The sequence below is a fragment of the Tupaia chinensis genome, unplaced genomic scaffold, assembly GCF_000334495.1.
Source record: "Tupaia chinensis unplaced genomic scaffold, TupChi_1.0 Scaffold000047_1, whole genome shotgun sequence".
Lineage (NCBI taxonomy): Eukaryota > Metazoa > Chordata > Mammalia > Scandentia > Tupaiidae > Tupaia > Tupaia belangeri.
The window spans coordinates 4054922-4069299 of record NW_006159505.1 but is presented as its reverse complement, the minus strand read 5'-3'; the positions used below and the strand labels follow the sequence as shown (position 1 = coordinate 4069299).

Genomic DNA, 14378 nt, shown 5'->3' with positions numbered 1-14378 from the left:
GAACCATGGTCGACTACATGGGAGTCCAGCGACATAGCCATTATGCTAACTACTGGTCCCAAGGAGAGGTATTTTCTTGCTTTCCCATATTTCTTATGGCCCTGCGGTGATTTCTAGTCATCTGATGGATGATGTGTTTCTTCCTAAACTTGAAGTTCAATCTGAGCGTTCAGGAGCATGCAGAAAGAGGTGACCTGGAATCTCTTTGCCATTCCATTTTGATCCCTTTGTGCAGCAGATTCAGTGGATATTGAGGAATATGTTAACTCTAATTATATTTGGATATTTGGCTATAGTTCCCTTAGATCCATCACTTGAGTTTGTGGGCTGGAGGCTGAGTTATCAGTAGAAAAATCTTCATTTCTCTTTTTCCCCTGAAATCACTAGTTCTCAGGAGCCATGAAGGAGTAATTAATTAATTTTTAAAAAGGCAAGCTGCCAGGTCCAGGACTTGCACTCTGGTTGGCCATGTGGAAGTCCAGCACCTTAATGCCCATGCCACCTGCTGGCATTGTGATGTGGCTTTTGGACAAATGGCAAGGCAGAGTAAATGAGAAGCCTGTTATAGATTTAAATATAAACACAGTAACTAAAAGACAAAATGTAAACCTTGCTTGGATCTTAGTTTGAATAAACCAACTCTAAAAGGACATTGAGATGATTTAGGATCTTTTACCACTGAATCACTAGTAAGTAATACTCCGGAATTGTTCATTTTTTAGGAGTAATATCAACACTGTAGTTGTGTTTTAAGCAAATCCTTCCAAGTAACCATGAGCACACAAGTCCCCAGATAGTGGTTTCTGATATCATTCACTAATAAATAGAATCAGAACTCCTTGGGAAAATTCTACTTCCCTGCTGTGATGGACACTGAGATCCACTTTCAGATGACTCTTCAATGAAGGCCCGTTGACACAGCTGCTGGGAAGGATGTCACGTTCTTTAGGGGTTGACTCCGCTACAGGCAGCTGCCCCATCAAGGTCATGCCCTCCAATCCTGACTTCCTGCTTCCTCACTGACTGACGTTGGCAAGGTAGTAAACTTCTGTGCCTCAGCTTCCTTATCTGTAAAATGGGAACACTTAGCCCTACTCCTCATTCATAGCTCAGGTCGAACAGTAGGGATAACTCCTCCTGTATGAGGGCCTCCCAGATCTCCTTGTTAGTGCTCCTAGCTTCCATAGCACTTTGTCATGTCCTTCTGTTGTGTTCAAATTCTTGGTCTGAGTGTCTGGCGCTCTTACTGGACTGGCAGCAACTTAAGAGAGAGGATCAGGACTGCCTGGTGCCAGTTTTAGTAGAGTAGAATTATATAAAAGTTTGATGAAAAAGCATATTGAGGAGATAATGTGATCGAGTAGGGGTGGTACAGGGGTAGTGGAGTCACTTTCTGTGACGTAAGTTAGGAAGCTTTCAAAATGCGGGTAGGAAGAAGTGAGAGTAGGGCCGTCAAGAACTATTAAGGGTCTGAGATTTTCTTTTACCTGCGAGCTAATAAGGCAGCCTATCACAGTTTGACAGCTGCTGGCAGAAGCTATGCGATGCACGGGTCAGAGACAGAGGGTAGTTTATTACTTGTAGCAATAGCAGTAGACAGAGTGCCAGCATTTGTACCAGTTTCCTGAGCCCTAGTCACCACAGGGTGAATGAGAGAGCCAGACATACCTTACGTGCCACAGGGTGCATTACAGGAGAGGACCCTTGAGCTCAGGGCACCTGAATCTTTTATAACTGGCGGTGAGCACATTTGCCCTTCACTCTGATGTAGCAACCTTCTAAGGTTGTTTGCTAGTCATTCTTAGATAGTCTGGAACCAAAGCAGTCAGTAGCTCTTTGCCAAATATGCAGAAAAGCTAAAGACCTTAGGGAATTATTACTCAACAATATATGTATTTCATTTCTACATCATCTTGGCTGTTGATGACATTTCCTGTGAGCATATCATTTCATTTGCCACTGATTAACATAAACTGTTAGTCAAGTCAACTGTTAATCGAAACTGTTCATTCAAATCCTCTCTCTTAAGCTGCTCCCAGTCCAGTAAGTGTGCCAGACATTTAGACCAAGAATTTGAACACAACAGGAGATAAGAAAGTGCTGTGGAAGCCAGGAGCACTCACAAGCCAAGTTTAATGCTTGGCTTCCACGCAAAGACACTCCTAGAAGGCATTTATAATGTCTCTGAAAGGACAAAGTTTACAATTTTGGGGACCTCCCAGGCGGAACCTATTTGAACTGTCTGATAACAGCATTTAACAAAAGGTGCTATCTGCAGAACTCCAACAGCATGAGATCATATCAAGAGCTCAACCCATATCCCCTGAATCCATCTAGGGGTGGGGGATTGTGGAGAACAACAAAATTTCAAATTCCAATGACCATAAAGCAACCGGGGCTACCTTAGCAAGCCAGGTGGCATTCTCGAGTTTCTACACTCACTTTGTTCTACTCAGACCAAAGTATTATTCTAGACACAGTCTCATGTGTTCGTGACCGCAGACTCCACTTTGGCCCATGAGGAGAAAGTCAAGAGCAGTTCTATCATTAACAATCACCCTTGCCGATGAGCTGAGGCCAATCTATTAATAAATGCTTCCAGGGCTGAGATGGTGTCACTGATGACTCTGGCTGTCAGGAATGAATTTCATATCAATGTTTCTAATAAAATGAATCTCAAGATCCGCTCAACTCCATAAAGGCCCTAGGCGCGCCGCAGCTTCATCAGGCACCCAGCACGCACCCTGTCCGCAGCCAAGATGCCCAAGAGGAAGGTCAGCTCAGCTGAGGGGGCGGCCAAGGAAGAGCCCAAGAGGAGACCAGTGAGGTGGTTCTCAAAACCTGCAAAAGTGGAGACGAAGCCAAAAAAGGTGGCAGGGAAGGATAAATCATCAGACAAAAGAGTGCAAACAAAAGGGAAAAGGAGCAAAGGGGAAACAGGCTGAAGTGGCCAACCGAGACACCAAAGATTTACCTGCAGGAAATGGAGAAGCTAAAAATGAGGAGAGTCCACCCTCTGATGAAGCAGGCGAGAAAGAAGTCAAGTCTGAGTAATGTCGTACACCAGGTCTTATCAATGGTCCCTGTCTCCCTTCTTGTACATCCAGAGGAATATTTTTATCAACTATTTTGTAAATGCAAGGTTTTGGTTTTTTTGGAGAGAATCCCACCTCATCCCATTTTTTAAGTGTAAATGCTTTTTTTAAGAGGTGAAATCATTTACTGGTGGTTTATTTTTTGGTACAACCAGAAAACAGTGGGATGTTGACTTACAGGAGGCTTTGACTGTCTTGCGTGTCAGCTTAACATTCCACAGGTGGGGGCGGGTGGGTAGTTTTTATATCCTAAATACAAAGCATACTAAATGGCAGCTTGGAATCACAGTCATGCATTTAATGTGTCTTGAATATTTTAAATTACTTCTATTATGTTTTTTAGTAGTATTGTTTCCTAAAGAAAACCACTCTTTGATTGTTGCTCTCCCTGTCAGAATTGTGTGCACTCTGTAACATCTTTGGTCGTGGTAGTCTAGTTTTCCTAATAATTTTGTTAATGTGCTGTGAAAGATTGGAAATTTGAAGTATGTAGTGTGTATGATACTAAATTGTGATTTGGTGGGACTTACATAACAGCTCTCAACATCTGAAGACAGTGGTTCTTGATATCTTCTTAAGGAAAATTTGCCTACAAATTTGAAGCTGGAATGTCATTGGAATAACTTAAAAAGAATCACTATACTTGGCTTTTTAAATTTCTGGTATGTATGTTAAGAGTTGGGTACAAATTGAAATGTCTGTACTGATCCTTGACACAACCAGTAAATCTTAATTACAAAAGAAAAAAAAAATGAGTCTCATAATAGAGATACCTGCCGAGTAGCATAAATGAGTCAGTTACCCCTCTGCTGGAAGTTCCCCATGGGCTCAACAGAGGCCTTATTTTATGAGAATCTCCACAGTGATCTGAGAGCTCTGGGATCTTTGAATGATGTTTCCTTAAACACTTGAAGGTTGCTTCTGACCCTCCATAGGAGTAAGGCACCATGTTCTTAGATGGGAAAGGAGTTTAATGCTTGGCTTCCACACAAGCCACTCCTGGAAGGCATTTATAATGTCCCTGAAGGAAAAGGTTTACAATTGTTGGGACCTGCCGGGTGGAACCTAGATCATTTAGGGCCACAGATTCAGAGTGGTGTCCTAGTGGGCCTTAGATTACCCAGTTTACCTAGAATATTCTAATTGAGACTAGTACTGTTTTTGGAAAGGTTGCCTGGGGATAGTTAGGTTAAGCTACCCCATACATTTATACCACCTACAAAGTAGTATTTGTCCAACCCACAGATAACTGAGTCACACGGGTGTGTGGAGACATCTGGAGTTTGTGATAAGTGCTTTGAGAGACGTTGCCCCATATGTTTATACCACCTACAAAGTAGTATTTGTCCAGCCCACAAATAACTGAGTCACACAGCTGTGTGGAGACATCTGGAATTTGTAACAAGTGCAGAGAGAGAGAGAGAAGAGAGAGAGAGAGAGAGAGAAAGAAAGAAAAGAAAGAGAAAGAGAGAAACAGTAAACAGTGAGAAGGAAAGTGAGAAATCACCTCCCAGGGGACATGACTACACCGCAATCCCTTCTCCTCCTGGGATTCTGGGCACGCACACACATGCGCTTGACATGAGTTTCAAGGCACCAGGTCTGGGACTTGAACCATGGTTGGTTATGTGGGAGTACAACGACGTAACTGCCACATCACCTGCTGACCCCTCACATTTTCTTTTCTTTCTTTTTTTTTTAAGGGAGAATTTTGCTAAAGGGTGTGCATGCCTGTCAGAAAGAGAGAGAGAATGTGAGAAATCACCCCCAGGGAGAACGGCCATGCCACAATCCCTTCTCCTCCATTCTCTTCTCGGAATGTTGGGTCTGCATACACTTGCACTCAGCATGAGCTTCTCTTGGTCCAGTACTTAAACTACAGTTGGCCATGTGGAAGTCCAGTGCTTCAACCACCATGCCACGTGCCGGCGCCTCACGTTTTCAAAATAGATCCATGTAACCTGGCCCTCTCTCTCAACCAGTCTCTTTTGATCATTATTTGTTACACAGCCTAAAGGAAATGATCATTTTCTTTTCTTTTAAATTTTGCTGTAGAGTATGCTCAACAGAGGCAGACAGAGAGAGAGAGAGAGAGAGAGAAAGAAATCACTCCACTAGGGAGGATGGCCACACTGCAATTCCTTCTCCTCTCCGGATTTTGGGCATGCATGCATATGTGCCTAGCATAATTTTCAAGCCATTGGATCTGGCTCAAATCATGCAGTCAGCCATGTGGGATCCAGTGCCTTAACCTCCATACCTCCTGCTAACCCAGGGAGTGATCATTTTTCTGGGACAGCCATATTCAGTGATCAAACTGCCTTGCTGAGGTGTATGAACCAACATGGAGTAAGGAAGATAGTCAGAAATCTTTGGAGTCCATTTTTAGGTTGCTGTTTCAACACTGAACAACCAGGAGGCTGTGCCAACGCTGAACAATCAGGTGGCTGTGGGTGGAAGGTGCCTCATATACCTTCACAATCAACTCACTGTTGCGAGGCATTTGCAGTAAAAAATACACCATCATCAGACCACACAATAAAGAAAAACAAATATATGACTCCTTAGCCCAAAGATCAAAACAGTGTGCTCAGAGTTGACCTTAGATAACACTGTGACCTGAAAAAGAATCAAGAGTGACAGCTCCAGGAAGGAGCCCAAGGTCTGATGTAGCCCTACTGCCAAGAGTGGGCAGAGGCCATACCCCGTGTTGTGTGGCCCTCCTCTATGGCTGGACAAACAGGCTTTAGTAGAGGTCCTAAGACTATCGTGAGAAGTAGCTTTTACGTGAGAAACGGAGTTCTTTTCTTTGTGTCTAGGCTCTGATATGGATGAATAGCCATCTGCTATGATGACCAAGGCAGCAAAAGTGGTGATTTGAGTGGTAGCGGCGCCCTCAGTAGCTCCCAGTTGGTCTCATCAAAGAATGAGGCCTCACTGTGGATACCTACCTGAGTGACCTTAATGGTTCACTTAACAGCAGTAATTCATTTCTAGTGCATGGGCCAAAAAAAGAATGTCTTTAATCTGACAGTTTTTATTCTTCTAGGGGAAGACCAGAAACTAGGCCATTGACAATAGCCTGAGAGTCAATGAAAACCTCACATCTGATCCTAGGAATATTGTCTAAGGCAAGGATAACAGCTTTTGATTTGGCCCATGGTGCTGATCAGCCCTTACCACAGTCTTCCAGATTTGAAACCAGCAGCTTTATAGTAACTTTGCTGGACCTTCAGTGAACCAGTTCCAAGCATTTACTTAAGGAACTCTTGTCATCAAGAGCCCCACTGAGTCACTGGCTTTGCTTCAAATGGTAGAATGGGAATTACATTTCCTCCAAAAAAGTGGCTGCCACTTTTTCAAGTAAAATGAAATGATCAGGCTGGCTACATCCCTAAACACACCATCTTCATATGATTAGGGGTCCTTTTGTGTTATCCAGTAGATGTTAACCTGGCCTACAGGTGATGTCAGAGCAGAAGTACAAGACCTCTGTGGGTCAGTTTCAACAGAAGGTCAGTTGCAGCTTAAAACTGTCTATGTTTTTCAAAGGGTGGGACCAGCAGTTAGCATAATAGCTATCGCTGGACTCCCATGTAGTCGACCGCAGTTCGAGTCCCGGACCTGGCAGCTTAAACTCATGCCAGGTGCGTGTGCGTGCGTGCCTGAGATTCTAAGAGGAGAAAGGAGAAGGGATTGTGGCGTGGCCATCCCCCATTGGGGGGGGTGATTTTTTGCTGTCTCTCTGTCTCTCTCTTTCTGGCGAGCGCAGGCACCCTATAGCAAAACAAAACAAAAACGAAACAAAACAAAACAAACAAAGGGTGTACTGGGTGTCTGCACAGCAAATGTGGCCCTGCTGCACTAGGAAATGGCCTGAGCACCCCAGGAGTGACTGTTTCCAACCAAAGCTCTGACATTTTCTTTTCTTCTTGGGATTCTGGTCAGACACTTCCTCTGTACACGCAGTAGTCCCAGAATAGGAGACTTACACACATTCTTAGTTCCATCAAATGCGTAAATGACATCAACAGCACACTTTGATGTGAAAGCCACAAAACAGTAGTACATTGAATGACTTTAGACTCCACCCTCAGGTCATTTTAATTTTCCTTTCCCACTACAAACTGCCCAAAACCTACCAGTTGAAATCAGGCGTTTTTCCTCCCCTGTGGGAACCCACGCTGAGTATAAGATAGTATGTTGGAGGCCACAGCCACAGGCCCTCTGACTTCTCATTCAACACTTAGTGCTTCCCTCGTACACCTGTTGGCTCCAACAAGTACCTAGGGATCAGGGCTCCTTTGGTTTTGATTTTTGATCCCCTGAACAGCACTACAGTTCTGTCTACACTTTCTGCATATAAAAATATTCTTTTTGGGGGCCAGCAGTTAGCGTAATGGCTATGTTGCTGGACTCCCACGTAGTCGACCGTGGTTCGCATCCCGGACCCGGTTGCTTAAAACTCACGCCGGGAGCGTGTACGTGCATGCCCAAGATCCCAAGAGGAGAATGGAGGAGAAGGGATTGCGGTGTGGCCATCCCCCCTGGGCAGTGATTTCTCGCTTTCTGTCTCTCTGTCTCTTTCTGTCTGTCTGGCAAGCAAAAATCTCTAAAAAAAATCTTTTCGAAAACTTGCTATAAAGTGTGTGTGCTCACCTGAGAGAGACACGGGGGTTGAGGGGAGTGAGAAAGCACCCCATATGTGGATGGCCACACTACAGTCCCTTCTGCTCAATTCTCCTCTTAGGATATTGTCCACATGTGCACACATGCCTCGTGGATTTTTTTCAAGCCACCAGGTCTGGGACTCGAACACCGTAAGTCAGCTATGTGGAATCCAGCTGTCTTAACCACCATGCCACCCGATGGCCCAACACTTCCTGGCATTTCTGATGACTCCTATACACAGGGTTCCCTATCCCTGTGAAACCAACTGGGATGGTGACTGAGACACCCAAACTCAACAGGGCTATAAATGTAGTTTCGCCCCTCCCCAAAGTTCCCCAACATACACAGTTCTTTCCCTTAAAGCAGGGGGAAGAGTGGTTCTGTCACTCTGTCACTCACACAGAGATATGTATTTACTTCCAATTCAAGTGGCTACCTGCTTAGACTCAACAAATGTTTTTGTTTCATTCAGAGTTCTAAATCCGCATTGCTTCCACCTTATGCTTCACTTCTGGAGGAACTTTGAATTGTTAGCCACAGCCACATTGCCCTCACTGAACCCTGGACTTGCTGCCACATTATCAAAACAACCCTCCGGCCTCCTAGCCGAAGACTGAGCAACAACTCAAGTACCATTTGGACAGATCCCACCCCTTGCTGCTAGCCTGAAAACATTAACAGGCACAGGGACTCTTCCTCCCTCACTTGGCAGCATTTGCTACAGAATCCAGAGAATTTCTCCTCTTCCCTAAGGCAGCCCATGAAGCCCTTGGTCCTTTTTCTTCTAGAAAACCATGTCTGTCAGGATCCCATCCTTGTCGCTAAAACTTTCAGACAGCCAAGGGTCTAGCATCATACCCTATTCGCAAGCTCTTAACCGGTTAGGCTGCTATTTGTTCATGGGTGTTGGCAGAAGATGTGAGACGCCTGGACCAGTGTCGGAGGACTTTGTTTATGGTACAGCAAGCGTCATGGGCATGTTTCGGCCAGTCCCCCACAGCCCCTACTCTCTTTTTTTTTGGAGAGGTTTTTGCTAAAGGGCGCGTGTGCGTGTGCTCGCCAGAAAGACTGAGAGAAACAGAGACAGAAAGCGAGAAATCACGCCCCCCTGCAGGGGGGGATGGCCACGCTGCAATCCCTTCTCCTCCATTCTCCTCTCAGGATCTTGGGCACACACACACACGCGCCCGGCGAGTTTAAGCCATTGGGTCTGGGGCTGGAAGCGCGGTCGGCTACATGGGAGTCCAGCGACATAGCCATTACGCTAACTGCTGGTCCCAGCCCCTACTCTCTTGATGGATGCCTACACATGTAGGCCCTAAGCTTAAGTGATTTAACACTTCGATAGTGAGCAATCGGTAACCTTGCTCATTTCAATGTAGCTTACTGCCAACATAACACTAAGGAGTGGGCCAGAAGAGTGGTCAGGGCATTGCATTCCTATGGAGCAAAAATGTGCAGGGACACAGTAGAAGAGCAGACTGCTGCTTGCAAGTTTCTTTCTCAAGTGGGTCACCTCTGACAGCACTATACACCAAATCCATGCTAGTCTCTGGGAAAAAAAAAAAAGATATTCTACTTTTGGGGATGGCAGGTGGTATGGTGGGTAAAGGCACTGGACTCCCACATGTCCCATAGCGGTTCAAGTCCCAGACCTGGTGGCTTAATTTCTCTCTCTCTCTCTCTGGTCAAAAATAATGAAGTTAAATAAAGTCTTGTAAAACAAACAATTTTCTTTTGGTTTCTGCCGTAAGGTGTGTGTGCTCACCAGAATGAGGTAAGAGACAGAGAGAGGGGAAGTGAGAAATGATCCTTCAAGCCACATTGCAATCCTATTTCCTCCATTCTCCCCTCGGAATTTTGGGAACGCACACACATGCACTCAGCACAATTTTCAAGCTGCTGGGTCCAAGTCTCGAATTACTATCAGCCATGTGGAAGTCTAGGCCTTAAGCATTATGTCACCTGTTGACCCCCAAAATATTCTACTTATTAACAAAAGAGGCTGTCAATGGGGCATATGTTCTTTAAAAATCTGTAGTAGCAGGTCAGCAGGTGGTATGGTAGTTAAGGTGCTGGATTCCCATGTGGCCAATTGGCCATGGTTCAAATCCTGGACCCAGCAGCTTGAAAATCACCCTGATCACATGTGCATGTGTGTTTAAAAACCCTTAGAGAAGAATCGAGAAGAAACTGCGCTGTGGCCATCACTGCAGGGAGGTGATTTCTCACTTTCCCTCTCTCCATCTCCTGTGAGTGCATATGCCCTATGGCAAAAAATCTAAAAATATAGTAAATAAATCTGTATCAATGGATGAATATGTTTCCCCGGTGAGTTCCAATGGAGACGAAGTCTGAGGATGTGGAGCTGGACTAGCCAGGGGTGGAGATCAGGTAGAGTTAGGAGAGAGGGCTCTAGACTGGGGAGAAAAATTAAGCTTGTGAATATGCAAAGGGACTGCGTGTATGCAGAGGGACGGTGTCTCCTTTCCTAAAACTGTTCTGAAACAAGTGATGAAAGGGCTGATTCTAAAAATACACAAAAGTTGGGCAAGCCGGTGGTATGGTGGTAAAGGTGACTGGACCTCATGCAGGAGACTGAACCACTTATGTCTCAGACCCAGTAGCTTAAAAACACTCAGTGCAAGGACCAGCAGATGGCGGAATGGTAACGGCGCTGGACTCCCATGTAGTCTACCAGGGACTTCATAATCACAGGGCTTTTTATTTCAAAGAATTATTTTATTAAGACCAGCAGATGGTGTGATAGTGAAGGTGCTGGATTTCCACATGGCTGACCACGGTTTGAATCCCGGACCTAGCAGCTTGATTTCTCACTTCCTCTCTCTCTCATGTGAGCATACATGCCCTGTAGCAGAAATTTAAAAATAAATAAATCTTTTAAAAATAATTATTGTATTTATTATTATTTTTTAATTTGACCAGAGAGAGAGGAAAAATGAAAAAGCAAGCCACCAGGTCTGGGACTCGAACCATAGTCAGCCATGTGGGAGTCCAGTGTTATAACCACCACACCACTTGCTGGCTCTGGAGATGTTTTACATATGGGCATTTCTGGGGGGAGGTAAGAAGTCTCCATAATCTCAAAAGGATGCATTTCAGTTAGTGTATTAAGACTTCTCCCTAGAGAAGGAATAGAACTTGCCCAATCTCTTGAATTTGAATAAAGATGGAAACAACCCAGGTCTCTTGTCTCTCACTTGAGGGCCTGTTTTTCCCCTACTCCCTAACCATATTTCCCCTTCAGGTTGTGAAAAACTGAAGAAAAGGTTGGTCCTGTCGGCTAGTGGTTAAGGGAATTAATCCCACATGACCAACTGCACAGTTCAAATTCTGGCCCCAGAAGCTTGGAAAACAAACTGGGAGCATGCACGCATGTGTGTACGTGTGCCCAAATCCTAACAGGACCGAGAAATCATAGAGACAAGGAGGTACGACCATGTCTCACGAGAGGCGCTTTCTCCCCACCTATTTTTCTCTCTGGTGCCTACACTTGCCTTCTGGCAAATTAAAAAAACATATTTTCTCCTGAAAGGTAAGTAGTTTTGGGTCAGCAGACGGCATAGTTGGACTCCCACAGGGACGACTGCAGTTCAAGTCCCAGACCTAGTGGCTTGAAAATCAGGCCAGGTGCATGTGCATGCATACCCAAGATCTGGGGAGGAAAATGGACTAGGGATTGTGGCATGGCCATCCCCCCAGAGGGAGTGATTTCTCACTTTTTCTGTCTCCTCTTTCTTTCTGGTGAGCACACATGCCCTAAGGCAAAACCTCTTAAAAAAATAAAATAGGAAAGTTAAATTAAAAATATTTATACTGTGGAATATTATGCTATTAAAAATGAGCCTGATATATGCACACTGAAAGGGAATGTACCAGTAAAATAGAGTTTAAAAACAAATCACAAGGGGCCAGTAGGTAGTGTGGTTAAGGTGCTGGACTCCCACACAGCTGACTGTGGTTTGAGACCCAGACCTGATGGCTTGCTTTTTCATTTTTCCTCTGTCTTTCCCTGGGGAGTACATGTGCCCTCTTACCAAATTAAAATACTACTACTAATAATGATAATACAATTAAGTAATTCTTTTACAACAAATTACAGGACATAAATCAACATAACTCAATTTTTGTAAAAAAAATAAGATGAAGGCCCTCCTGAACCTGGACCCTCACAGCTCCTAGACTCCACTCAGGGTGCAGTCCTCCAGCCTCGTACTGGTGTCAGATGCCACGGCTTGTGCCTAAGTAAGAAAACTGGCCTTACTGGAGACATTCAAGCAAAGGTTAGACAGCTACTTTTCCAGGAAGCTCATGCATCAGAAAAGGTGACTAATAAACATACCACAAGAACATGGCTGCAGATACTAGAATCTGATTAGATAAACCAGTTTAAGGAATTTCTCGAAACCTACAATAAACTTACAGAAACATGCTTTTTGCACTGCAGAGGGGCCGACTTTACAACAAGAGAAGCAAAACCTGAAGAGATCACCTGTTCAGAACACTGCTTACAAAAGTATCTAAAGATGGGACCAGCAGTTAGCGTAATGGCTATGTCACTGGACTCCCACGTAGTCGACCGCGGTTCGCATCCTGGACTCGGTGGCTTAAAACTCACGCCGGGCGCATTTGCGTGCATGCCCAATATCCCGACAGGAGAATGGAGAAGGGATTGCGGCGTGACCACATCCCTCGGTGGGGGGATTTCTCACTCTCACTTTCTGTCTCTCTCTGTCTGGCAAGCACAGGCGCCCTATGGCAAAAACCTCTCCAAAAAAAAAAAAACCAGAAAAAAAGTATCTAAAGATGACACAGAGAATATCCATGAGATTTTAGGAATATCATATTCAGCAAAATGAATCCCTGGCAGCCACAGGACTCCTTGGCCAATCACGATAGAGAGGTCCAGATGGGTGGACTGGCAGTGAGAGCGTGCCAACAGCCATTGTGCTGGAAGGATTCATCTGATAGACTCCCCCGAAAGCAGTAGTCACCATGTTCAAGTGTCAGTCACGACTGTGTGGCAAATGGAAACCACTGGAGAAACAAAATCATTATATACCAAGGATAATCAAATTAGAAAGTCTTATTGTTAAATGAAAAGAATATACTGTCATTTTTGTTGAGGCTTTAAAATTCAGCAGCTTGGTCACTTGATTAGAAAAATAAACCATTGCTTCTCCCATCATGACTGTTAAATTTTAAAGCAAAATACGTGTTCAATTACATATAATAGGGAAAAAATGTATTACTGCAAGTGAAATAAATGGAAATATCACTGAACAACTGTTTATACTATATAGCACTATAATATTCCGACTGGACTGTGAATATGTTAAAGTGCTTATGATCAGTATCATCCTCCAAGTATTCCTGTTCATTCATGTCTGCCTCAAATAAATACATAAAATACTTGCTAATCAATCAATCAATCAATAAAAGCACACATGAAGATAAAAATGTACAATAGGTATGAAGCTCTCAGAGGTCATAGTAGAGAGGGTTTTTATCTATATCCACAAACATTGGATACGTTTATGAGAATCTCCTTTCATTATAAAAATGCAATTATCTGGGCCAGCAAATGGTGTGGATCTCACATGACTGACTGTACGGTTCCAGTCCCAGACCTAGCAGCTTAAAAATCACCGCAGAGGGGCTGGCAGGTGGCGTGGTGGTTAAGGGCGCTGGACTCCCACGTGGCCGACAGCAGTTCGAGTTTTGGACCTGGTGGCTTCCTTTCTCACTTTCTCTCTTTCTCACTCTGTCCCTCTCTGGTCAGATTAAAATTAATTAATTAATTAATTTTAAAAAAATCACTACGGATACGTGTGTGTGTGTGTGTGCTTAAAGTCCCACGAGGTGAATGTAGGAAAAGGGACTGGCATGACCATTCCCTTTGGGCTGATTTTTTCACTTTCCCTCTCTCTCTCTTTGGTAAGGGTATGCACTATATAGCAAAAACAAACAAACAAACAAACAAAAACATTGATCTGGTTATACACTTTCACAACCTTTAAGTAGCTCACAGAATTAGGATTACTCAAAAAAAAAAAAGAAAGAAAGAAAACTGGAAGCTCAGAGAATTCTGTGACTTACCAAGGCTTATAGGAACCATGAGTACAGAATTTAAGCTCCAGTTCTGTTGTTCCACAAGCCCCCACTACGTGGCGCTAGTGAGGGCACCCATCCCAAGTCACAGAAAACTTGATAAAGGTGATGTGTAAGCTGAACAAAGGTTTGGATACGAGGCTCAGGCTCAGCGGGAACTGCACTTTTGTCAGGCTGGGGTGAAAGTATCCAAAGAGGTCATAGGATCTGGACAAGGGCCTGGTTCTCTGACCACTGTTGGAATGTAGGAACACAAACTCTGGAGTCAGACTGCCCAGGTTCAAATCCTAGTGCTCTCACTGTGTGATAATCAGTTTTTGTCTCATTTTTGCTCCTCTGTAAAATGAGAATAATGGCAGTGCCTACCACTTAGGATGGTTGTTAGCATCAGCATTTAAGGCACAAAGCACCTGGAGCGCTTCCTAGCATGAAGTGCGTAGTGACCCTGCTGTCATTGGAGCCAACGGTTCCTGACTACAG

General features: G+C 44.3%; 1 pseudogene; it reads left to right on the top strand.

The window, feature by feature from the left end:
- The first annotated feature begins 6562 nt into the window (after positions 1–6562).
- Positions 6563–12726, top strand: LOC114009067 (mitochondrial import inner membrane translocase subunit Tim9-like; annotated as a pseudogene).
- The last annotated feature ends 1652 nt before the right edge of the window (positions 12727–14378 follow it).